The sequence below is a fragment of the Bos javanicus genome, chromosome 4 (genome assembly GCF_032452875.1).
Source record: "Bos javanicus breed banteng chromosome 4, ARS-OSU_banteng_1.0, whole genome shotgun sequence".
Lineage (NCBI taxonomy): Eukaryota > Metazoa > Chordata > Mammalia > Artiodactyla > Bovidae > Bos > Bos javanicus.
Genome location: NC_083871.1, coordinates 104,877,627 through 104,902,941, shown reverse-complemented (window position 1 = coordinate 104,902,941; position 25,315 = coordinate 104,877,627). Strand labels below are relative to the sequence as shown.

Genomic DNA, 25,315 nt, shown 5'->3' with positions numbered 1-25,315 from the left:
ACTACTACCTCAGCTTTCTTTTGATTGGTGTTATCGTGGTATGTCTTTCTCCATCTCTTTACTTTTAACCTATCTATCTTTACTTTTAATCTATCCAGCCTATGTTTAAAATGAGCTTCTTATAAACAAAATATAAGAGCTTTTTTTTTTTAATCCACTCAGACACACAATCTCTGTTTTTTTCAGTTGGTGTATTTAGACCATTGACATTTAAAGTGATTATTGATATAATCAAATTAGTATTTGCCATAGTTGTTACTCTTTTCTATTCATTGCCCTTCTTGTTTCTTTTTTTTCCTCTCGTATTTTTTTAATCTTTTTCTTTTTGTTTTAATTGAGCATTTTATATAATCCCATTTTTTGTACTCTCTTAGGATATTAGTTACACTTTTTTATTTAATTTATTCTTTTAGCAGCTGTCCTATACATTTATTCATCCAAGTCCTTTTCAAATACAACTATACAACCTCATGGGTAATGCAAGTACTTTATAACAGGGTATTCCCAATCCCTTCCTCTCATCTCTGATAACATCACTGTCATTCATTTCACTGTGCATAACCTACAAGCACCAAATACCTTGGTTCTATTATTATTTTGAGCAAACTAATATCTGTTGGATCAACTGAAATTTAAAAAAAAGACTTATATTACCATTATTTATTCCTTCTCTAATGCTCTTCCTTTCTTTATGAAACCTAAAGTTTCAGAACTATATCATTTTTCCTTCTAAGAACGTCTTTGGCTGGGTAAGGGGTGGGAGCAGGTTGCAGAGGGAGGGTTCCTGACGAACTTCTTTTAAGACGAAAGCGGGTCAGGCTTCCCTGGTGGCTCAGTGGTAAAGAATCCGCCTGGCAATGCAGGAGATGCAGGTTTGATGCCCAATCCAGGAAGATCCCACATGTCGCGGAGCAACTAAGCCTCACAGTTATCAAGCCTGTGCTCTAGAGTCCAGGATACACAACTACTGACCCCAGGTATCACAACTTCTGAAGCCGGTGCACCCTGGAATCCATGATCTGCAACAAGAGAAGCCACCGCAATGAAAACCCCAAACAGCGCAACTAGAGAATAGCCCCCACCTGCCACAGCTAGAGGAAAACCCACACTGCAATGACGATTCAGCACAGCCAAAAACTAATAAATAAATTTTTAAATTTTTTAAAATAATGTGGGTCTACTGGCAACACATTCTCATCTACCACTAATCAACCAATCATTAACTGGACAAATTATTTAACTTGTTGCTTTCTGCAACTTCTACAAATAAAAAATTATCATCAAGCAAGCATTTTTCCTGTTCTGAAATTCCAGAATTCTAAGCACAGTTTTATCGGTTCAATTCAGTTGCTCAGTCCTTGAGACAAATAGGGTGAATATTAATGGGAAACATAGAAGAGATTTTGTTTAAAATGAAAAACACCTTTTACGCAAATAATCATTCCTTCAAATAGTTATTTCATAAATATTACTTCTCAAATACCAGCTTCTCTTAAAGTGAAACTCATTTAAATGCCTCTGCTTTTCCTGTATCAGTAAGTACAGAAAATCTACAATGTAAAGGTCAGTAAACTGTGGACTTTAGGGAAAGGTTTAAAATTTTTTTAACTAAAAAACGAGCTGGAACATTTCCAATATTTTCATTTTGCTTTAGTGGCTAGCAAATACATTTGGACCCAGAATTTACTCTGGAGCATGGATGTCGGAAAAGTCTGACTTAATGAAATGGAAGGGAAAGGAAAAAATCACAGTAGGATAAATTAACACAGTAAGCCAATATAGTTGATCCTTGAAATTGTGGATTTAGCATTGAAGTTTCAGTAGACTAACGATCCTAAAGTCTGCATCCTGTAGTAATAGATAACTTTGCTAAAACGTTAATTTTTCAGAATCCTGTGCCCCACATGGCTGTGCATGAGCCAAGCATCCAAATCCCACAGTAGCCTCTTCAGTCTTTGACGTGTCACTGTGCACACATGCATTCTCATATGTACTGTGCTTCATTTAGGAAGGAATTATATGCTACAATCTGTTGCTGTTGCTTAGGCTCAAGTTGCCTCTGATTCTTCTGCCACCCCTGTAGCCCACCAGGCTCCTCTGTCCACGGGATTTCCCAGGCAAGAATACTAGAGTGGATTGCCATTTCCTTCTCCAATATGTTACAATGGTAATTAATAACTAGGGATCCATGAAGGTCTCTAGGAGATCTCAAAAAAAAAAAAATGTTTTACTCTATTTTAAAGAGAAAAAGAAATAGGTAAGAGTAGATATAGATTTTTAAAATATTTTTTTTAAGTGGTACAAGCTACTGTGAGTAATACAAAGCTCCATAGTTTCTTTTCGCTATGTCAGTTAAGACTTTTCCTGTTGCAGGTAACAGAGACTCAACTCAAACTGGTACCAGCAAAGAGTTTTTGGTTTGTTATTGAAAAGTTTCAGGATGGTTTTCGGGCATGACATGAGCCTGGAACCCAAATGGTGTTATCAGGATGACAGCTTCCTTCCCTCTCGGCCCTGTTCTCACTGTTGTTCATTCTCGTTCTCCACTTGGCATCTGGGTTCCCATCCTCCCAGGTGTCTTCCAGCCGAGAAGACAGTGCCATTTTTTAACCTCCTTCATGAGTCCTGGAATCACACTGATTGGATCAACTTGGGTCACTGTCCACTCCTGATTAGTCAGGCATTGTTCATATGTGCCACCTCTGGGGCCAGAAGGGAGCCCCACCCAATCCACAATCCATAGGGTTGAGTCACAGAGAAAAGATTCACCAGAGGAAATTCAGGATGTTCTGACCAGGAGGAAGAGCAAATGTGTGATGGGTGACCAGAACAGTCACTGCCGCCTATGGGTGTTTAATACTGAAGTAACCTGTGGCTGCTATCAGGGAAAGCTGGGTCCTAAACAACCATACTTTCAGTATAAGGCTCTCCTGTTTGGAAAGCAAGGGAAGGTCCAGGGCTTTGGCGAACACAAGGGTTCCAGGAACTGTGGCAAAGAGTAGCTGTTCCATGGCTTTCCCAGGAAAAACATCCTAACATCTCTTGAGGATCTGTTGCTTCTCTGTGCTCAGAAATTTAACTATTAATGCAATTGTCAGAGAAATCCTGCTGACAGGGAAGCATTCTGTCTGAACTGGTGACCACATTTTTTCATTAAGCCAGCTTTTAGTGAATTCAACCCGTGAACAACACGAGTTCTTCGTACATACAAAGATTCTTTTCAGTAAATGTGTACCACAGTACCACACAGTACAAGGCTGACCGAATCCAAGAATAAGGAATTGGGGATTTGGAGGGCCAACCATAAACTTACACATGGATTATCCACTGTGAGGAGGGTCGCACTTCTAGCCTCCACATTATTCAAGGGTCAATCACACTTTCAAATTTATTTGTTAACGTGTTTATTTTTGTATTACTAGCAAGACCCAGGACTGCCTACATTTATCACATGCTCATTTTCGTATAAACACATCTTGGGATAAACAGACAAATAAATTTTATGGGGGATAAACCTATTTTATGTTATCTGAATGTTTGGACTAGCATTAAGCTACGAAGAAGACTGATCCTGTGCTTTAAATTGCCGGCCTTAAACTTACTTTAAACTTACTTGTATCTCACGAGGGTGAGTGACTCAGCGTGTGAAGATCACTGGCCTAAGCCCATGACCTGCAGAGCACCATTTTGTCCATCTCACTGGGAAGGGAACTGGGCACCAGAGTGACACGAAGGGCTGCGGAGACAGATTCAGAGTTAACCCAGCTCCACTCTGTGACCCAAGGCAAGTTACACAGTCTCTCTGTGCCTCATTTCTATCTGTAACATAAGGATAAAACAGCTCTGACCTCAAAGGATTGTGGTAGAATTAAATGAGATAATTCATGTTTAATATTTAAATCAGCAGTTGATATGTAGTATTTCGTAATTATTAATGAAAGAAAGTGAAAGTGAAGTCGCTCAGTCATGTCCGACTCTTTGAGACCCCATGGACTGTAGCCCACCAGGCTCCTCCCTCCATGGGATTCTCCAGGCAAGAGTACTGGAGTGGGTTGCCATTTCCTTCTCCAGGGGATCTTCCCGACCCAGGGATCGAACCCCGGTCTCCTGCATTCCAGGCAGACGCTTTAACCTCTGAGCCACCAGGGAAGCCCATAATTATTAACATATACCTATATATATTGGTCTTCATGTTTCTCTTCCCTAAGTTTTTAAGCTCTGTTTATAACGACATAACTTGCCCACAGTTCATCCAAGTTCAATGTCAATCACTCACCATATATATTACAAAATGGAAACTTATGCTCTTGGAATTGGAACTAAAAATTGACAAATAAAGTATCTTTTATTTTATATACAAATGTATAGCACTGACTGTGTTGAGGCTGTTATTAAATACTTCACTATATCAAACAATTTAATCCTCATAATAATTTTATGAGGTAGGCTCTACTATTATCCTAACTTTATAGATGAGGAAACTGAGGTACAGAGAAGTTACATAACTTGCCTAAAGCCACACAGCTAGTAAACTTTAGCTTTAAGATTTGAACCCTGACAGTCTGATACCAGAGTCCAGGTCCTTAACCTCCTTACCGTTTCCTTTTCATGTTTGTTATTCAGTTGATAGAGAAGGAAGTGTTGAAAGAGAAAAAAATAATTATTGACTTCTCACATTTATTAAGCACTTACTCTGCTGGAGTTTCATACCTACTTATTCCAATACTTTAATCACCATTAGTACTTTTAAGAATAACCGTAAAGAGACTTTTAGAGAGTGCTTAAATACCAGAATTTATTTCATGTAATCCTCTAATAGCCCTATGAAATAGATGTTATTAGTACTGCCATTTTACAGATGAAGAAAGTAAAGCTTTAAAAGGTTAAGTAACTTGCCCAAAGTCATGTGGGTAATAAGTGGTAAAGCTGAGCTTGAAACCTAGATTGTCTGGCTCTAAAACGCTTGTGTCTAACCACAATGCAAACACTCTCCTATCTCTGTAACCCTATGGGGTAGGTATTATGGTGCTATCATTATGACTAAATCACACAAATGCTTATTCAGGATCTACTCACAAGATACCGACCACTGGCATTATTATCTATCAGTTGAAGATGGGAAAATGAAGCCACAGAGACTAAATGGATATGAGGCTGCCCTAGTGAAACTTCAGTCCAGTCACTGGGCAAGCTAACTGTAGGCAAGTTTGTGAAGTGAATGACTATTTCCTTTGGGGTTTCCAAACTCTCTTTCAAACTCTTTTCTCAAATCCTAGTAACTCTGATTCCCCATGTTGGAAAATAATATATTCTGTCCAAATTATTATGACTCAAGAACTCAGAGTGGGTTAGAGAGGATATAATGAAATATAAATGTGGAGTTCTAAGAACGCTAATGCTGTCAGTAGACAGTTTCAGTTAAACGAGAATTTCTAACATTCTGACGTGTGGCTAAGGACAAGAACTCCCACCACCCAGGGCAGAATGGCGGAGAAATTAGAAACTTTGAGAAAATTTTTGGATTCAGAAATAAAGAAATATGGATAACATTCTCAGAGCAGACAACTCAGAGGGTCTGGTATAATGAGAACAAACGTCCAAGTAGAGTTTAATTTATGGAATTTCTGTTGACCAAGTCCAGGGATACATACTAAGGTTCAGGTAACTCCGAGAAAGGCAGGGTCAATCTTAAATTGAGAGGAAAGACTAATAGCAAGCACCATGTGGTTCCCATATTATTGTTGTTGTTCAGTCACTCAGTTGCGTCCGACTCTTTGTGGACACAAAGAAATATGGAAAACAGTCCTATGGACTGCAGCACACCAGGCTTCCCTGTCCTTTACTATCTCCTGCAGTTTGCTCAAACTCATATTCATCAAGTCGATGATGCCATCCAGCCATCTCGTATTCTGTCGTCCCCTTCTCGTCCTGCCTTCAATCTTTCCCAGTATCAGGATCTTTTCCAATGAGTCAGCTCTTCACATCAGGTGCCAAAGTATTGAAGCTTCAGCATCAGTCCTTCCAATGAATATTCAGGACTGATTTTCTTTAGGATTGACTGCTTCGATCACCTTGCTGTCCAAGGGACTCTCAAAAGTCTTCCCCAACACCACAGTTTGAAAGCACCAATTCTTTGGGGCTCAACCTTCTTTATGGTCCAACTCTCACATCCATACACGACTACTGGAAAAACCATAGCTTGGATTATACAGATCTTTGTTGGCAAAGTGATGTCTTTGCTTTATAATATAGTATCTCGATTTGTCACAACTTTTCTTCCAAAGAGCAAGTGTCTTTTAATTTCATGGCTGCACTCACTATCTGCAGTAATTTTGGATCCCAAGAAAGTAAAATCTGTCACTGTTTCCCTACCTATTTGACATGAAGTAATGGGACCGGATGCCATGATCTTTATTTTTGGAATGTTGAGGTTTAAGCCAGCTTTTTCACTCTCTTCTTTCACCTTTATCAAGAGGCTCGTTAGTTCCTCTTTGCTTTCTGCCATAATTAATTTTCATAATGGCCTTGCCAAGTACCCATCGTCAACCTGTTTTATTGATGATGAAAACAGCTAAAAGAGTATCTAGATCTTTTCAGTGGGGTACACAGGATTCAGACCTATTTCTGATTCCAAAACCTTTTTTTAAAAACCATGCTGCCCTTTGGAGCAGATAAAGGGCACGCCTCTTCCAGGATCACAAAATCTACCCCAGGGGTGGGATACAAAGGTGAACTACCAAAAGCCAGAGAAGGAGTGGATCAATGCAGCAGAAACTGGGCCAAGCTAACACAAGAGTGTGAACCTGTACTTTACGCAACGCATCATGCCCCTCAAACAAAATCCCTTCCAAACTGCCTGTGGGCTATGCCAGTGTGTGCTGATTTCCCAAACAAGTGGCCTAAATGATAAGATTCCTGGTCATTAATGGAAACGTGTTTTCCAATGACCTCTAAGATGACATCTTTGGACCCTTCTTCTCTCATACTGACAGCTGTGACTTTTTGCTCTATCAGAGTTGTAACCGTTCCAGGATTTGAGTTTAGGTTTCAGAGTAAGAAGGCCAAGTGACCCCAGATTTGCATACTCATGAGTCCTCAGGCCAAATTACCATGATAATGTTACTGCTTATTAGCACCTCATTACAAAGTCCTCAACAGGCTAATTTTATTTTAAATAAGCAAAAAAGATTCCCAATCTTTTAGACATGCATGCTGAAATATAAGCATATGAAATCATATGCCATCCATGATTTACTTCAAAATAATATTAGAGGAGGGGGAGGTGGGTACACAGGGTTCATTATATCGCTCTCTCTGCATGTGTATATGTTTGAAATTTTCTATTAAAAATTTTTAATATATTCTTGCCTAAGTTTTTGTTTACAATATCCCATCAGTCTGCTAAGCACGTCAGTTCCTCTTTCTGAAACTGCAAGTCCCAGCTTCTCTGTGATTCTTTCTCTAGCCACTCTGGCCCATGGGGTTCTCATCCTCCTCAGAAGTCATCATTTCTTCAACTGCATATAGTAAGAAAGAAGACAGTTTAAAATCAATATGCTAAACTCCCACATTATAAGTAAATAAAAAAAAAACCAAACCAACAAATTCGACCCAAATAGAATAGAAAGAAGATAACAAAAACAGAAGGAACCAGTAAAATAGAAAACAAACACACACAGAGAAGATTATCTAAGCTAAAGGTTGGTTCTTTGAAAATTAATAACCCATAGCCTACTGTGGCAACAAACGTTTAAAGTTAGGCTATATGGACCACTTTCTAGAACACACACAACTTATCAAAGTTGACATAAAGAAAGAGAGTCCTGTTTCAGATGGCCAGTGAGTAGAATTTCAAAAAAAATAACACAAGAATAATGATTATCCAAAAAAAAAACTGTAATTCAAAATTTTTACACAAAGAGAATGCAAGCCTAGATGACTCTACCAGCAAATTCTACTAAACATCTGTGGAAAAAATAATGTCGATCTCAAAACTATACCAGGGAATAGAAAAGGAGGAGAAATTTATGAACTAGCATAACCTTGATACCAAAACCGAATACATTTTTTAAAAAGTAAAATTATAGGTTAATAATACTTATCAGTATACATGTAAAATCCCTAAACAGTATATTTGCAAATGAAGACAAAAATATATGAAACAACAGTAAGTATATCACAGTCAAGTTCGGTTTATTCCAGGAAAAAAATTAAATCAATCACTATAATTTACTGCATTATAGGAAAAAGAATTTTTAAAAAAATATATGATCACATCAATAAATATAGAAAAGTATTTGATAGATTTCAACATAGATTCATAATTTAGAAAAGACTCTTAGCAAAGCAGAAATAAAAGCAAAAAGCCATCATCTGATACATAATGTCTACAGTAAACTGCAGCAGGTATTATATTTAATGGGAAAAAAAACTGCAAACTTCCTCTTTGAAATCAGGTACAAAATGAGATTCCCATTAACATCACTTCTATTTAACATTTTATTAGCATCCCTAGACTCTGAAGAAAGACTATAAAAAAATAATAATACAAGGATAGGAAAAAAAGAAATTAAATATATGTGGGCTGTTAAGGGGGATTCCCAGGTGGTGCTAGATGTAAAGAACCTGCCTGCCAATGCAGGAAATGTAAGAACCGCGGGTCAGGAACCCAGATCCTTGGGTCAGGAAGATCCCCTGGAGGAGGGCATGGCAACCCACTCCAGTATTCTTGCCCAGAAATTCCCACGGAAAGAGAAGCCTGGCGGGCTGAAGCAACTTAGCATAATTCGGCATGGACTGTTAAGGAAACTAACAAGGGGTGGTAAACCACCCCAATCACCAGAACAGCAAGCTGTCACTGCCCATAGGCCTGCAGAGCCCAGAGGAGGAAAGCAGTTAACAAGCTCAGCGTGAACTGCGGCTGCAGGGGAGGGCTGCCCAAGGGCTCTGGGGAAAAGAGCCACCCAAGCTGGAGGGACTCAAGGGAATAAATACCCTACCACCCTCTAATCGCTTGCTGGTGCCTCCTAATGCCTGGGTCCAAAGAAATACAGTCTTAGGAGGTCAGCTCCTAAAGCACAGAGCAGGGTAGAGAAGAGTGGAGAGTACATACGGAGGTGCAAGCAGGAATGTCCAGCGCATAGTCTTTGAGGCAGCAGTGGGACACTCGGGCAAAAATCACCCCCCTCCCCATCCTTAAAGATGTGAGACTGGAACTCAAAGACAGCTCCAGCAGGACACACTTCCTGCTCTCAGAGAAGTTAAACTGCAGCTAGAGAAGGGGAGGCCGAAAGACTTCAATACACAATTGGTTAAATGATGTGGGTCAGGTTATAAGTACCATATGGCTGTAGAGGGGAGGGATATCAGTAAGAACCAAAACAGTCAGGATGCATATACACACAAACACGTATGAAATAGATCACTAACAAGGACCTCCTGTATCATACAGGCAACCCTTCTCAAACTCTGTAATCACCTATATGGGAAAGAATCTAAAAAAGAGTGGATACATATATAGTTGATTCACTTTGCTGAATACCTGAAACTAACCCAGCATTTAAAATCAACTATACTCCAATAAAAATGTTTAAAAAAGAAAAAGCAGTCAGGATGAATTCAAGTCAGACATGGAAGTAACCTGAGCCTTCAGGATAGATGGCTTGGTTAAATAGAAGGCAGAGGACAGGACATTCCAGGAAACAGGAACACCAATATAATTATTATTATAATTCATTTACTATTAGCATTTGAAAGTGAAAGTAAAGCTCAGTCGTGTTCAAATCTTTGAGAAACCAAGGAATTTTCTAAGCCAGAATACTGGAGTGGGTACCCTTTTTTCCCTTCTCCAGGGGATCTTCCCAACCCAGGGAGTGAACCCACAATCTCCCGCATTGCAGGCAGATTCTTTACCAACTGAGCTATCGTTTACTATGAGCTAATTATGTATCAGGCACTGCTCTAAGTGCTTTATAATATTACATTTAATACTCAGAACAATCCTATGAAACAGGCACCAGCATCAGTCTGATTTGACAGAGGAAGAAATTAAGGCACAGAGAGGTTAAAAATTTCCCAAAGTTTAGGCACAGAGAGGTTAAGTACCTTGCCTGAGGCTACACAGCTAGTATATGGTTCAGCCACAAGCTGAATCCAGGAAGTCCAGCTTCACAGCCTATACTCTTAACCACTCTGCTACCTCACTCTGTGAGAAACACAGTAACAGGCTTGGGAGTGAGATTATTTCGGAAGAGTAAAGCAAGTCTGCTAAAGCTATGTGGCATCTGCCCTGTTTTAGACGGACGGGATTGAAAACCCACTTCAATGATGATTGAAAAACCACTTTAAAGATGATGATGGTGGTGGAGGTGGTGATGATGATGTGATGATGGTACTTACATGCTGCTGCTGCTGATATAATGACAATGACGATGATGATGATGGTTTCTAGAATTCCTGGGAGCAGACAGAAATCAAGATTCCCTGTGAAGGGATGAGTTAATTACCCCATTAGTAAAGTTCTAAGAAAAAATTAGGGAAAAGTACTGAACCAGCGAATAGTGGGAAGAATCAACGATGGGCTGATTATACACTGTTTTATTAAGAGAAACTGGCTAGGGATCCAGAAAGAGAAGCAATTCAATTAATAACATTAGAAATAGCTAAAGAAAAAAAAAAGAAATAGCTAGAGAAGAACACTTTTTCAGTCAGATTGGTTTCAAGAATATCTTCTTCATTTACACACACACATTCCTTCACATTTCTCTGTTTGGACGATCATAAATAAGACTGTTTATAAACATTTGAGTATAAGTCTTTGTGTAAACATATTTTTTAATTTCTCTTCGGTGGAAGTCTGGGGGAATTCTGGTAAGGATATATTTAACACTATAATAAGCTGCCATATTATATTCCAGAGTAGCTATACCATTTTCCGATTCCGCTAGCTCCACATCCATATCAACATTCTTATTCTCTGTTTTTAATTTTAGCCTTTCTAGTCAATATGTTGCCTTTAATTCACATTCCCCTGATGTTAAACATCTTTTCACGTGCTCATTTGTCATCTGTATATCTTCTTTGGCGAAGAGTCTGTTCACATCTTTTGCTCATTTTTTTAATTGGGTTGTTTATCTTCTTACATTTTAGTTGTAGGAGTTCTTCCTATTTTCTGACTAGACACAAGTCTTTTATCAGGTATAATTTTTGCAAATAGTTTCTTCCAGTTGTGGCTTATCTCTTCATATTCTTAAAAGTATATTTCAAAAATCAGAAGTTTTACATTTCTGATGAAGCATAATTTATCAACTTTTTATTTTATGGCTCGCATTTTTCATGTCCGATCCAGGAAGACTTTGCCTAGTCTAACGTCACAGTAGCCTTCTTGTATGTTTTCTCAAAGAAAGTTTATAGTTTTGGTTCTTATATTTAGATCTACAACACATTTAGAGTTGATTTTTGTACAAAGAAATACCAGGTCTCTGGATTACACAAACAGACCATTTACTACTCAGAGAGCATCTTAGCACCAGTTGTGATACCCAGTTCCCCACAGAACAACAACAACGAGGGCCTGACATGACGCTGAAGACGCAGCAGTGCTGAAACCAAAGGTGAAGACCGCAAAACTACGAGACTCGGAGTTCACAAAGGGACTGATGGCAAAACTACGAGACTCGGAGTTCACAAAGGGACTGATGGCAATCTCTTCTCCAGAGGACGCGAGAGACTTTCACTCTGGAATTTAAACAAATCATCTCTGGGTAAGTGGTGATGAGTTTCCTTTTGTTTTTCCTCTTGTATCTCCCAGATTTCACCCACGGGTGACCCAAGGGAGGAACTTGGGTCTGGTAGCAAATAAACTCCAAGAGAAACACTGCCTTACTGTCTTGAGGACCAGGAAAAGGAGAGCCTGAGAGCCAGCTTTACCACAAGATTAGGCCCAGTCCTGGGGCTGTAGGACAGTGGCGGTGGAGTAAGCATCCGAAACCTCCATAACTTATCATTCTAAACAGAAGACGTGGGGAAAGGGACTGCAGAGGAACCCCTACCATTTTTTTCTGTCTTTGTTTTTTCTCCCTATTCGGCCCCATGGGTGGCCCCATCACGCAATGCAGGTGACTAAACTCCTAACAGAAACCTGTCTTTACAGCCAGAGGATGAAGAAAAGGGGCCCCTGGGACTCAGAGAGTGTGAGGGAAATCTTAGAGAGCAGAAAGATAGACAAAGGGATCCCTAATTCTCTACATGCATAGACTCACCCATGACTAGGCTTACTCCCTAATCTGCACATGCTTAGAACTGACCCAAAGCAGCATTGTAAGGGCTTTGAAAACTGAACTGACATAGAAGGCAACACACAACTTACAATCCAAATATAACCAAGCTGATTGTGTACCAAAACAAACAAAAATCAACATTCTCCAGAGAATTTTAACAGGGCTGAGAGACTCACCACCTAATACTCAAAATACAAGATATAATCCAAAGTTATTCAGCATACAAAGAACCAGGGAATTATGATCAATTTGTAAGGAAAAGAAAATTAGGATATGCCAACCCCAAGACAACCTAGATATTGAAACTATCAAAGACTTTAGTCATCATATCCATGCTTCATGAAGATAAACCTTCCTTAAATGAATAGAAACAGAATTTTTTTGCAAAGTAATAGATTCAACAGCAAAGACTCAAATAGAAATTTTAGGACTGAAAATAAACATTTTGTATGAAATAAAAATGATGCACAGCTTGATAAAAGAACAGAGGCAATGAGAATGGAAAGGGCCAGTGAAACTAAAGATTAGACTGAAAATAGATAACAGCAGTTATTCAACCTGAAAGTGGGGGAAATAAACAAGAGCATTATCAAATAATCTAACATTTGAGTCACTGGAGTCCTAGAAGGACAGGAGAAGTAAATTAATACAAAAAGAATTTTTGAAAAAATAATGGCCAAAAGTTCCCTAATATAATGAAGTCATAAATGTACAGATGTCAATTTTTAAGTTTTAAGAAAAAAAATTTGGTATTCAGAAGTTTGATTTATGAATCTGGCATGATTTTTATTCTTGTCCCAAAAATATAAATTTCCGAAAATCAAAGTTTTTTTTTCTTAAATCTTAAAAACTGACACATTACATACATGGGAACAAGTATTTGATCAACTGCTGATTTCTCCTCAGCAGCCATGAAGACCAGAAGACACTAGAACAATATTTTTGAGAGCTGAAAGAAAACAACTCTCAACCCAGAATTCTATATCCAGTGAAGATACGTTTAAGGAATGACAGTGAAATAAAGACATTCTCACATGAACCAAACATAAAAGAATTTGGCACAAGCAGATCCGCTCTTTAAAAAGTGACAAAAGTTTTTCGGGCTGAAAGGAAATTATACCACAGGGGCACTTGGACCATCAGGAAAGAAGGAAGAACAACAAAGATGGTAAATATCTAGGTAAATATAATAGACTCTTTGTCTTCTTTAATTTATTTAAAATATGTATAAAAACAAAATTTTATATAAACAAAACAAAAATTACTAATATTCTAATATTCCGAGAACAAAAATTACTAATATTCTCCAAATTTCAATAAATGTACATGTAATACTTCAGACAACTACAACTTAAAGAGTGTAGGATAAATGGATAAATATGCTTTTAGGCTTGAGATAAAGGGCTGGGAAACCCAGAAAATAGAGGGCCCTGGATGCAGAGATCCTTTGGTAATGGGTTTTCACATGATACCAACATGCTACTAAATCCTTTTGCAAACTGTTGATGTTTTTAAACGTACTGATGTAGGGGAAAGTGCACTTAAATTATTCTGATAAAGAGATAATATTTTCCTATATTTCTAAGCTTTATTTTTCCCTTAGTCATCACCTTCTTTGTCTGAAATGATATACAACAGCCGTACAAGGACTGGGTGATAGAAACAGCAAAGAAGGGTGAAGACACTAGTAGTAGTCAGCACCTCAGGGAGAAGGCGATGGCGCCCCGCTCCAGTACTCCTGCCTGGAGGATCCCAGGGACGGGGGAGCCCGGTGGGCTGCAGTCCATGGGAGAAGGCAATGGCACCCCACTCCAGTACTCCTGCCTGGAGGATCCCAGGGACGGGGGAGCCCGGTGGGCTGCAGTCCATGGGGTCGCACAGAGTCGGACACGACTGAGAGGCTTAGCAGCAGCAGCAGCAGTTAGTGCCACCAGAAGAGAGCTGCTTTTTCCTGTGTATCGATATCTGGGAATATATATAAATATCCAAAATATATATAAATATCCTACATAAATACCCATGTACTTATAAAAATGAGACAATTACCCAGATAAGTGACAGGTATAACTCTTTTTCTGCAATGAGTTCTCACAAAAAGAGGTATCAGAAAGAAATTGTAATTAATAAAGGAAACTGTAATTAATAAAAGAAACCATAATTGATAAAAAGAAACTGTAATGAATCCTAGACTAACACCTTAATTCTCCAGTTAGCACTTTTGGAAACAGCCTTAGAAACTGTTAGCATAAAAAATAAAATACAAATGATCTTCAAACTTTTGCTTATGACCCACCTAAGAGAAAGCATGTGCTCCCTTGCACATTTTAAGTTGACATCTAAAATTTTTCATCATAAATTTAAAGAATGGCAAAATGTATTGCCAACATGAAAATTTTAAAATAAAAGCATTACATCATCTTTTCAATGTCCAATGGAATAGTAACTTCATATCCATCATCATTTTGTTTATAAAATACACAAATACGACCTTCTTTGATAGTATAAAAGTTTATACCAGTTCTTTTTCTCCTTGAAGTTACATTCTACTTACCTCATGAAATGTCACCTTATCCTAATATATTTTTATACTTAAAAGACATTTCTTGATCATCTATTCTATTTCTTTGCAATAAAATATTTGTAAATCAAATTTAATTTTTTTAAACTTCTGTGACTGAAATTCTCTGTTAAAAATAGTTTTCCCTTTGGGTTGATTTAGGGTTACAATGTTTTGAAATATAAGCGATCAAAACAAATTAAACATATCATGAATTTTGGAGAGTGCTTATGTTGTTGTTCAGTCACTCAGTCATGTCCGACTCTTTGCAACCCCATGGACTACAGCACACCAGGCTTCCCTGTCCTTCACCCTCCCCTAGAGTTTGCTCAAACCCATGTCCATCGAGTTAGTGATGCCATCCAACCGTCTCATCCTCTGTCATCCCCTTCTCCTCCTGCCCTCAGTCTTTCCCAGCATCAGGGTCTTTTCCAATGAGCTAGCTCTTCGCATCAGGTGGCCAAAGTACTGAAGCTTCAGCTTCAGCATCAGTCCTTCCAATGAATATTCAGGGTTGATTTCCTTTAGGATTAACCGGTTTGATCTCCTTGCTGTCTGAGGTGAATGCTTATAAACAACAAAAAATTTAACACGTCTCTTGACAGAAGTTTTCTCCATTGATTTAATACATTCATGTACAACTATTACTTATTATTGAATGAGACAAATCAATTCTACTTTTACTTGTATTGACATAAGTACTGAGAAACTTTCACAGGAACAAGTGGATGGGAATAGAAAAAGCTAGGTCATAGCAGTATGACCCAAGTCCTTAAATTCATCCCAAGTTAGAGGCAAAAGATTACATAGAAATCCATCATAAAAATTATTTGTGATGATCTATCAACTGACAGTTGTGGATGTGACTGGTGATAGAAGCAAGGTCCAATGCTGTAAAGAGCAATATTGCATAGGAACCTGGAATGTTAGGTCCATGAATCAAGGCAAATTGGAAGTGGTCAAACAGGAGATGGCAAGAGTGAACGTCGACATTCTAGGAATCAGCGAACTAAAATGGACTGGAATGGGTGAATTTAACTCAGATGACCATTATGTCTACTACTGTGGGCAGGAATCCCTTAGAAGAAATGGAATCGCCATCATGGTTAACAAAAGAGTCCGAAATGCAGTACTCGGATGCAATCTCAAAAATGAAAGAATGATCTCTGTTTGTTTGCAAGGCAAACCATTCAATATCATAGTAATCTAAGTCTATGCCCCAACCAGTAACACTGAAGAAGCAGAAGTTGAACAGTTCTAAGGAGACCTATAAGACCTTTTAGAACTAACATCCAAAAAAGATGTCCTTTTCATTATAGGGGACTGGAATGCAAAAGTAGGAAGTCAAGAAACACCTGGGGTAACAGGCAAATTTGGCCTTGGAAAACGGAATGAAGCACGGCAAAGGCTAATAGAGTTTTGCCAAGAGAATGCACTGGGTCATAGCAAACACCCTCTTCCAACAACACAAGAGAAGACTTTACACATGGACATCACCAGATGGCCAACACTGAAATCAGATTGATTATATTCTTTGCAGCCAAAAATGGAGAAGCTCTATACAGTCAGCAAAAACAAGACCGGAAGCTGACTATGGCTCAGATCATGAACTCCTTATTGTCAAATTCAGACTTAAATTGAAGAAAGTAGGGAAAACCACTAGACCATTCAGGTATGACCTAAATCAAATCCCTTATGATTATACAGTGGAAGTGAGAAATAGATTTAAGGGACTAGATCTGATAGACAGAGTGCCTGATGAACTATGGACAGAGGTTCGTGACATTGTACAGGAGACAGGGATCAAGACCATCCCCATGGAAAAGAAATGCAAAAAAGTAAAATGGCTGTCTGGGGAGGGCTTACAAATGGCTGTGAAAAGAAGAGAAGTGAAAAGCAAAGGAGAAAAGGAAAGATATAAACATCTGAATGCAGAGTTCCAAAGAATAGCAAGAAGAGATCAGAAAGCCTTCCTCAGCGATCAATGTAAAGAAATAGAGGAAAACAACAGAATGGGAAAGACTAGAGATCTCTTCAAGAAAATTAGAGATACCAAGGGAACATTTTATGAAAAGATGGGATCGATAAAGGACAGAAATGGTATGGACCTAACAGACGCAGAAGATGTTAAGAGGAGGTGGCAAGAATACACAGAAGAACTGTACAAAAAAGATCTTCACGACCCAGATAATCACGATGGTGTGATCACTCACCTAGAGCCAGACATCCTGGAATGTGAAGTCAAGTGAGCCTTAGAAAGCATCACGATGAACAAAGCTAGTGGAGGTGATGGAATTCCAGTTGAGCTATTTCAAATCCTGAAACAAGATGCTATGAAAGTGCTGCACTCAATCTGCCAGCAAATTTGGAAAACTCAGCAGTGGCCCCAGCACTGGAAAAGGTCAGTTTTCATTCCAATCCCAAAGAAAGGCAATGCCAAAGAATGCTCAAACTACTGCACAATTGCACTCATCTCACACACTAGTAAAGTAATGCTCAAAATTCTCCAAGCCATGCTTCAGCAATACGTGAACCGTGAACTTCCAGATGTACAAGCTGGTTTTAGAAAAGGCAGAGGAACTAGAGATCAAATTGCCAACATCTGCTGGATCATCAAAAAAGCAATAGAGTTCCAGAAAAACACCTATTTCTGCTTTATTGACTATGCCAAAGCCTTTGACTGTGTGGATCACAATAAACTGTGGAAAATTCTGAAAGAGATGGGAATACCAGACCACCTGACCTGCCTCTTGAGAAACCTATATGCAGGTCAGGAAGCAACAGTTAGAACTGGACAAGGAACAACAGACGGGTTCTAAATAGGAAAAGGAGTATGTCAAGGCTGTATATTGTCACTCTGCTTATTTAACTTCTATGCAGAGTACATCATGAGAAACGCTGGGCTGGAAGAAACACAAGCTGGAATCAAGATTGCTGGGAGAAATATCAATAACCTCAGATATGCAGATGACACCACTCTTATGGCAGAAAGTGAAGAGGAACTCAAAAGCCTCTTGATGAAAATGAAAGTGGAGAGTGAAAAAGTTGGCTTAAAGCTCAACATTCAGAAAACGAAGATCATGGCATCTGGTCCCATCACTTCATGGGAAATAGATGGGGAAACAGTGGAAACAGTGTCAGACTTTATTTTGGGGGGCTCCAAAATCACTGCAGATGGTGATTGCAGCCATGAAATTAAAACACACTTACTCCTTGGAAGGAAAGTTATGACCAACCTAGATAGCATATTCAAAGCAGAGACATTACTTTGCCAACAAAGGTCCATCTAGTCAAGGCCATGGTTTTTCCAGTGGTCATGTATGGATGCTAGAGTTGGACTGTGAAGAAAGCTGAGCGCCAAAGAATTGATGCTTTTGAACGGTGGTGTTGGAGAAGACTCTTGAGAGTCCCTTGGACTGCTAAGAGATCCAACCAGTCCATCCTAAAGGAGATCAGTCCTGGGTTTTCATTGGAAGGACTGATGCTAAAGCTGAAACTCCAATACTTAGGCTACCTCATGAGAAGAGTTGACTCACTGGAAAAGACTGTGATGCTGGGAGGGATTGGGGGCAGGAGGAGAAGGGGACAATGAGGATGAGATGGCTGGATGGCATCACCGACTCGATGGACATGAGTTTTGATGAACTCCGGGAGTTGGTGATGGACAGGGAGGCCTGGCGTGCTGCAATTCATGGTGTTGCAAAGAGTCGGACACGACTGAGCGACTGAACTAAACTGAACTGATCAACTGACAACTTCACTAGTTTCTCAGATTTTTCTGAAAACAAATAGTTTTCAATCTGATTTTTAGAAGAATATATTGACCTGGAGCCATTACTGTCTGCTGCTAAGATTCCTACTACAGATGCTAATATAAGGAAAAACATAAAATTTCTGCAACTCAAAATAACATAACTAGTAAACAATGGAGAGGCTGTTACCCTCCAAAACAGAATCTAAAATCTGAGTTAAAAGAAAAAGGATTTATTATCCAGGCATCGTTGCTATTCACTTTCACAATGTCTGGGAAATAAATCAAAAAAGCAATACTAAGATTTACCAAATCCATATTTCTGTTGTTCTCATTTAGAAGTATCTTGCCTTACCTGAAATAACCTTTAAAGGATTAGCAAAATGGAAACATTATTAATTTAATGCAAAATATTTTTTATAAAACACTTTCATTACATCATGTACTCTATATATTTTTGCTGAACCCTGGAGGGGCTGCAGATATAATTTATTCAATTTGGAGAAAATGTGCTATTGACCACATAATCTAATTAAAAAAGTCAATCTTCATTTTCAAACCAATCATTTAAATGAAATTCACTTTGAGAAAAAGTGTGACAATTTTCAATTCCAATAAATGTGTTAGTATGTGTATTTGATGCAAATTTTCTAAAAACTGGGAAATAGATTATAAAGTATATCTCATAAGTTCAATTATTAAAACCAATCAAGACTAAAATGATATATTAATAAGAACTAATAGAGTTAGTTTATACATTTTATAATGTTATAAAACCAGGAATAAAAATGTATGTGCATTTTGTCATCACTTAATTCACAGTTCAGTTCAGTTCAGTCGCTCAGTCGTGTCCAGCTCTTTGCAACCCCATGAACCGCACAGCACGCCAGGCCTCCCTGTCCATCACCAACTCCCAGAGTTTACCCAAACTCATGTCCATTGAGTCAGTGATGCCATCCAATCATCTCATCCTCTGTCGTTCCCTTCTCCTCCTGCCCTCAATATTTCCCAGAATCAGGGTCTTTTCAAGTGAGTCAGCTCTTCACATCAGGTGGCCAAAGTATTGGAGTTTCAGCTTCAGCATCAGTCCTTCCAATGAACACCCAGGACTGATCTCCTTTAGGATGGACTGGTTGGATCTCCTTGCCATCCAAGGGAATCTCAAGAGCCTTTTCCAATACCACAGTCCAAAAGCATCAATTCTTCGGCGCTCAGCTTTCTTCATAGTCCAACTCTCACATCCATACATGACTACTGGAAAAACCACAGCTTTGACCAGACAGACCTTTGTTGACAAAGTAATGTCTCTGCTTTTTAATATGCTAATTCACAGTAGTAAAACAAAATAAATACTATTTATGAATTAGAATTTTTTTTTAATCACAGTATCCCTTTAATAAGTATGTCCATGTGTATACTGAAACTTGGTTTTCAACTTTCAGGAATAACTAAGCAAAAATCACATAAAATTTCTGTAATACTCTAAGCAGTTTTTTTTTAATAATAATAAAAATTTCCCGTTATATTTAATGAAGAATAAAAGTACATGCTGTTAAAAACAAATCAGTCTAGCAGCTAGCACACAATTTTATTGTTAATAAGAGGCAGAAATTATTAAACAGGGATGTATTTATGTGCTTCATGACAGAATTTGATAAAATAAGTGTATCAGACAGGATGGGCTATGTTATGCTGCCGTAACAAAAAACAAAATTGCATGACCTCAAACAACAAAGGCTTCTTTGTAACCTAAGCCAGGTGCACACTGTGGCTGGCAGAACAGGATCTGTTCCTCATAATCACAACTCTCAAGGCTGACAAAGCAATGATCCTCTGTACAAGAGGGAAAGGAGAGCTCCAGAGAGTTTCATATGAGTAAAGGCAATACTTCACTTCTGTTTATAACCCATTGGCCATAAGTAGTCACATGGCCTTCCCCAACTCCAAGAACTGGCATGAAATGAACTACAGTCTTATGCCTGGAAAGAGAGGGAACAGGAAGTATTTGGTGATCTGTGATTTTCACGATATGTTTAAAATTTCATTGAACAACACATGCCAAATCTAAAATAAAATTAAGACACTGATGGGTGTACACAAAATGATTTTAGGTGGTACCAAAAGTGGTCATCAAAAAAATAAGCAAATAAAATTATGCATGATGTTTTTGCAGATTATTCTATGTAATGGGGAAAAAATATGAAGGTCTTTTAAAATAATTCATTTTATATTTAAAAGAGGGCTTCCCTGATAGCTCAGTTGGTAAAAAAATCTGTCTGCAATGCAGGAGACCTGGGTCTGGAAGATCAGCTGGAGAAGGGATAGGCTACCCACTCCAGTATTCTTGGGCTTCCCTTGTGGCTCAGCTGGTAAAAAGTCCACCTGCAATGCAGGAGACCTGGGTTCAATCCCTGGGTAAAGAATCAGTGTCACTAACCTTCACTCCTTCAGTTGTTCAAAGTCACTTTCCTTTCCAGATAACAATACATCCTACAGATAAGCATTGAGACTAGCTGAAAAAAATTTTTTGCTTCTTATGTTTACATGCGTGAAAAAAAATTAGGGTTCAATATTTTCTTCAATGCCAGTTTTGCTCTGCTCTTGCCAGATTCTCCTTCAATAACAATATACTTCTTAACCACAGAAGATAAAAGAGATGTGATGATTAAAGGAAAATTACTATCACTCCCAGCATTCACACTTACTTACAGTCTATCTGATTTCAGAAAGTCACAACGAATATCCAGTTACCATATCTAAGCATTTACTTCACCCTTATCTGGAATATATGTAAGATGGGAAAAGACGGAAGCCTAAGAAAGATTTACGTTGTCTTGACTGATCATTAAAGAAAGATTCTCCCAAAGGGAACCCTTCTACACTGTTGGTAGGAATGGTATAGCCACTATGGAGAACAGTATGCTGCTGCTGCTAAGTCGCTTCAGTCGTGTCCGACTCTGCGCGACCCCATAGACGGCAGCCCACCAGGCTCCACCGCCCCTGGGATTCTCCAGGCAAGAACAGTGGAGTGGGTTGCCATTTCCTTCTCCAATGCATGAAAGTGAAAAGGGAACATGAAGTCGCTCAGCCGTGTCTGACTCTTCGCGACCCCATGGACTGCAGCCTACCAGGCTCCTCCATCCATGGGATTTTCCAGGCAAGAGTACTGGAGTGGGGTGCTATTGCCTTCTCCCTGGAGAACAGTATGGAAGTCCCTTAAAAAAATAAAAAATAGAGCTGCCATATGACCCTGCAATCCCACTCCTGGCAATATATCCAGAGAAAAACATAATCTAAAAGAATACATGTACCCCAATGCTCACTGAAGCACTGTCTGAAGTAGCAAAGACATGGAAGCAACCTAAAAGCCCATCAACAGGGGAACAGAAAAAGATGTTGCACATATATACAATGGAATATTACTCGCCCATTAAAAAGAATGAAATAATGTCATATGCAGCAACAAGGATGGACCTAGAGACTGTCATTCTTGTCTTCACTGTCATTCAGTGTCTTCGCTGAGTGAAGTAAGTCAGACAAAGAAGAAGAAATATCGTATGATATCCCTTATATGTGGAACCTAAAAAGAAATTATACAAAGGAACTTAACTTACAAAATAGAAAGAGACTCATAGACTTAGAAAATGAACTCATGGTTGCCGGGGGAAAGGGATAGTTAGGGAGTTTGGGAAGGTCATATACACACTGTAATGTTCAAAATGGATAACCAGCAAGGACCTATTGTATAGCACATGGACTCAATGTTATATGCCAGCATGGATGGGAAGGGGAGTTTGGGGGAGAATGGATACATGTATATGGATGGCTGAGTTCCTTCACTGTTCAGCTGAAACTTCCACAAAACATTGTTAATAAGTTATACCTCAATACAAAACTAAAAGTTTTTAATAAATACAGGTAATGATCAGGGGGAAAAAGAAGCTTCTCCCAAAACATCTTGAATATCTTTGCTTGTCATACTGGAGGGTTTTACACCCTCGGTGAGGAATGCATCTTTCTTTTGTTAATTGAGAAAAAAACTATTATAAATGTAGAAATAAGATAAAAGAACCTACCCAACACTGGGAAGAACACTTATAGAAATAAGGCTCTGTAAATTAACTTATACTTGAGGGAGTAGGGATCCACCTACCCCGTGGACTATTCCACACAATAAGAACTTCAATTGATGTGAACTTTAATTCCGGCTGCAACTTGCCATAGAGTGTGATGAATAGTAAATTTGCCTACAGCAGATGCCTACTACAAGCCTACAGTAAGCAGTATATTTATATCATGATCCAATACACACATACATATTGTTTCGTGAAACAATGATTACCCTTACTACATGCAACCCACTCTGATATTTCCTATTCCAACATCTTTTAATGCTGCTCATGACCCACTAAACTGATTTCACAACCAACTAATGATTCAAAATCCATAATTTTAAAACACTGGGTTTCAGAAAAGAGAAATATATAAGGCAATTTCTACCTATAACAAGTGTCTTTAAGGAAGCTTTAGCTTGGAGGTACAAGTTGGTGAGCAAAGGTCTGGAAGTTAATGTCCACAGGAGGTTAAATTTTATTGTGTTCCATTAGTTTGCCCACCATAATATTTAAATTTCCCCATTGATCAGTAACAGTTTCTACAAGTCAGTATCATAGACTTGCTGTTTCTAACTCTGTGGTAGACAGGAAAATGTCCCCCCGAGGTGCCAGTCCTAATCCCTGGAAGGTGTGAATCCCACTATATATGGGAAAGGGGCCCTTGCAGATGTGAATAAATTAAGAATCTTGAGATGGGGTGATAATCCTGGGTTATCAAGTGGGCCCTAAATGAAATTACACATATCCCTCCAAGAGGAAGGCCGCAGGAGATCTGATACACATCAAGAAGAAGGTGATGTAAAGAGGAAGCAGAGAGCTATTTGAAGATTCTGGCCTTGAAGACTGGAATGATGTGGCCATAAGTCAATGAATGCCAGCAACCACCAGAAGCTGGAAGAGTCAAAGAAATGATTCTATTCCAGAGCCTCAGGAAGGAGCACAGCCTTGCCAACATCTTGGTTTTGGCTCAAGGATGCTGATTTTGTATTTCTAGTCTCCAGAACTGTGAGAGAATAAAGTTCTGGTGTTTGAAGCCACCAAGCTTGTGGTATTTTGTTACACTAGGCTCTAGAAAAGAGTATGATCCCTATGAAATTGACTTAATAGGAGTCATAGTGTAAAGTACCCCAGAGTACACAGCCACCTGTAAGCCTTATTATATTTTAAGAAAAATTTATGATAGCTGACAGATTCACAAAACATTCTGATAACACAACTAATAAATAGGCCAAAAAAGGGGGGAAATCGAAGACACACAAAACAGCCAACAAGATTTGTATTTGTTTATGGAAATACTCACATAATGGCTCTTGCCATGAGTCCATTGCAAATTTGGTTTTAAACTTTCTAACAGCCAATATTCAGGGGAAGCCAACAAGCCAAGACAAGGTGAAATTCCCACCCAGTATATTTTTTGGACTGAGTTATACATGCTCTCGGAGAAGGCAATGGCACCTCACTCCAGTACTCTTGCCTGGAAAATCCCATGGATGGAGGAGCCTGGTAGGCTGCAGTCCATGGGGTCGCTGAGGGTCGGGCACGACTTGAGCGACTTCACTTTCACTTTTCACTTTCATGCACCGGAGAAGGAAATGGCGGCCCACTCCGGTGTTCTTGCCTGGAGAATCTCAGAGACGGGGGAGCCTGGTGGGCTGCCGTCTATGGGGTCACACAGAGTCGGACACGACTGCAGTGACTTAGCAGCAGCAGCATACACGTTATACCCATTACACCCTGTGACAACTTCTTAAGCCAGACCCAAGTTAACAAGGCTACTTGGTATCATAGGTTGATAACATGTCAAAACTTAACTTGATATAAACAAACTCTAAAGCACATATTGATAAGACGTCAAAACCTAAGTTAAGAATACAAAGTTCTGTAGAAGGGAAGAGGGTGTCTAGGTATATATTGCACGCTGCTGATTTGCATTTTCCCAGGGTACATTTTTAGAATATTTATGACAGGCCTTGAATAATACTCAGAAAATAAGTAGTGTTTTCAGTTGAACTATCAAACATTCAACAAATGCTTCAATTCAATGTCTGTGTGGCTTGCTAGAGAGCACATCTCTTACGGAGTGAAATACAGCCAAGAGGGTCTAGATAACCACTGAAGAGTCAGACAGATACTCTGTCTACTCTCTGAAGAAGCTTCCAGGGCAGTGGGGGGAAAGAGAGAGAGAGTGCTCCAAACAGCGCCCCTAACCCAGCAAAGTGGGAGGGGAATGGCACTCCTGGTGAGTCCGAAGATTCCTCAGCCCCTAAAGTCAAGCAATGCGCTTGGAGCACATCAAGGCCTAAGCTGGATGAAAAGAGAAAGAAAACACACAGAAACAAAGCGGAAGGAGGAAAAGAAAAAACAAACGCATTTCATTCTCCCCGACAAGGAACACGTATAAACACTACTTCAGAGGTTGAGCGGTCCGCGCTAGAGCCATTTCCAACAAAATACAATTAGCGAACCCTGCAGGACAGTCCATGAAAACAGGCCTCTCGCACCTGAAGCTGCATCACCGTCAGTCCTCCGCGCACCAGGAGGCGCTGTTCTCACTGCGCAGGCGTCAGGTACGACATTAAGAGTTCCGGGTCTTTCCCTAAGACTCCTCTCTAGC

General features: G+C 39.1%; 2 long non-coding RNA genes across 2 annotated transcripts; both read right to left on the bottom strand.

The window, feature by feature from the left end:
- Nucleotides 1-378: 378 nt before the first annotated feature.
- Nucleotides 379-4,355, bottom strand: LOC133246500 (uncharacterized). The gene is made up of 2 exons (XR_009736059.1): nt 3,614-4,355; nt 379-1,019 (listed from the first exon to the last, which is right to left on the bottom strand). It is a non-coding gene; the product is annotated as an uncharacterized LOC133246500 (long non-coding RNA).
- A 177-nt stretch (nt 4,356-4,532) lies between these two features.
- On the bottom strand, nt 4,533-25,268 carry LOC133246501 (uncharacterized). Its single transcript, XR_009736060.1, has 3 exons — nt 25,203-25,268; nt 10,399-10,482; nt 4,533-7,517 (listed from the first exon to the last, which is right to left on the bottom strand). It is a non-coding gene; the product is annotated as an uncharacterized LOC133246501 (long non-coding RNA).
- Between the last annotated feature and the right edge of the window lie 47 nt (nt 25,269-25,315).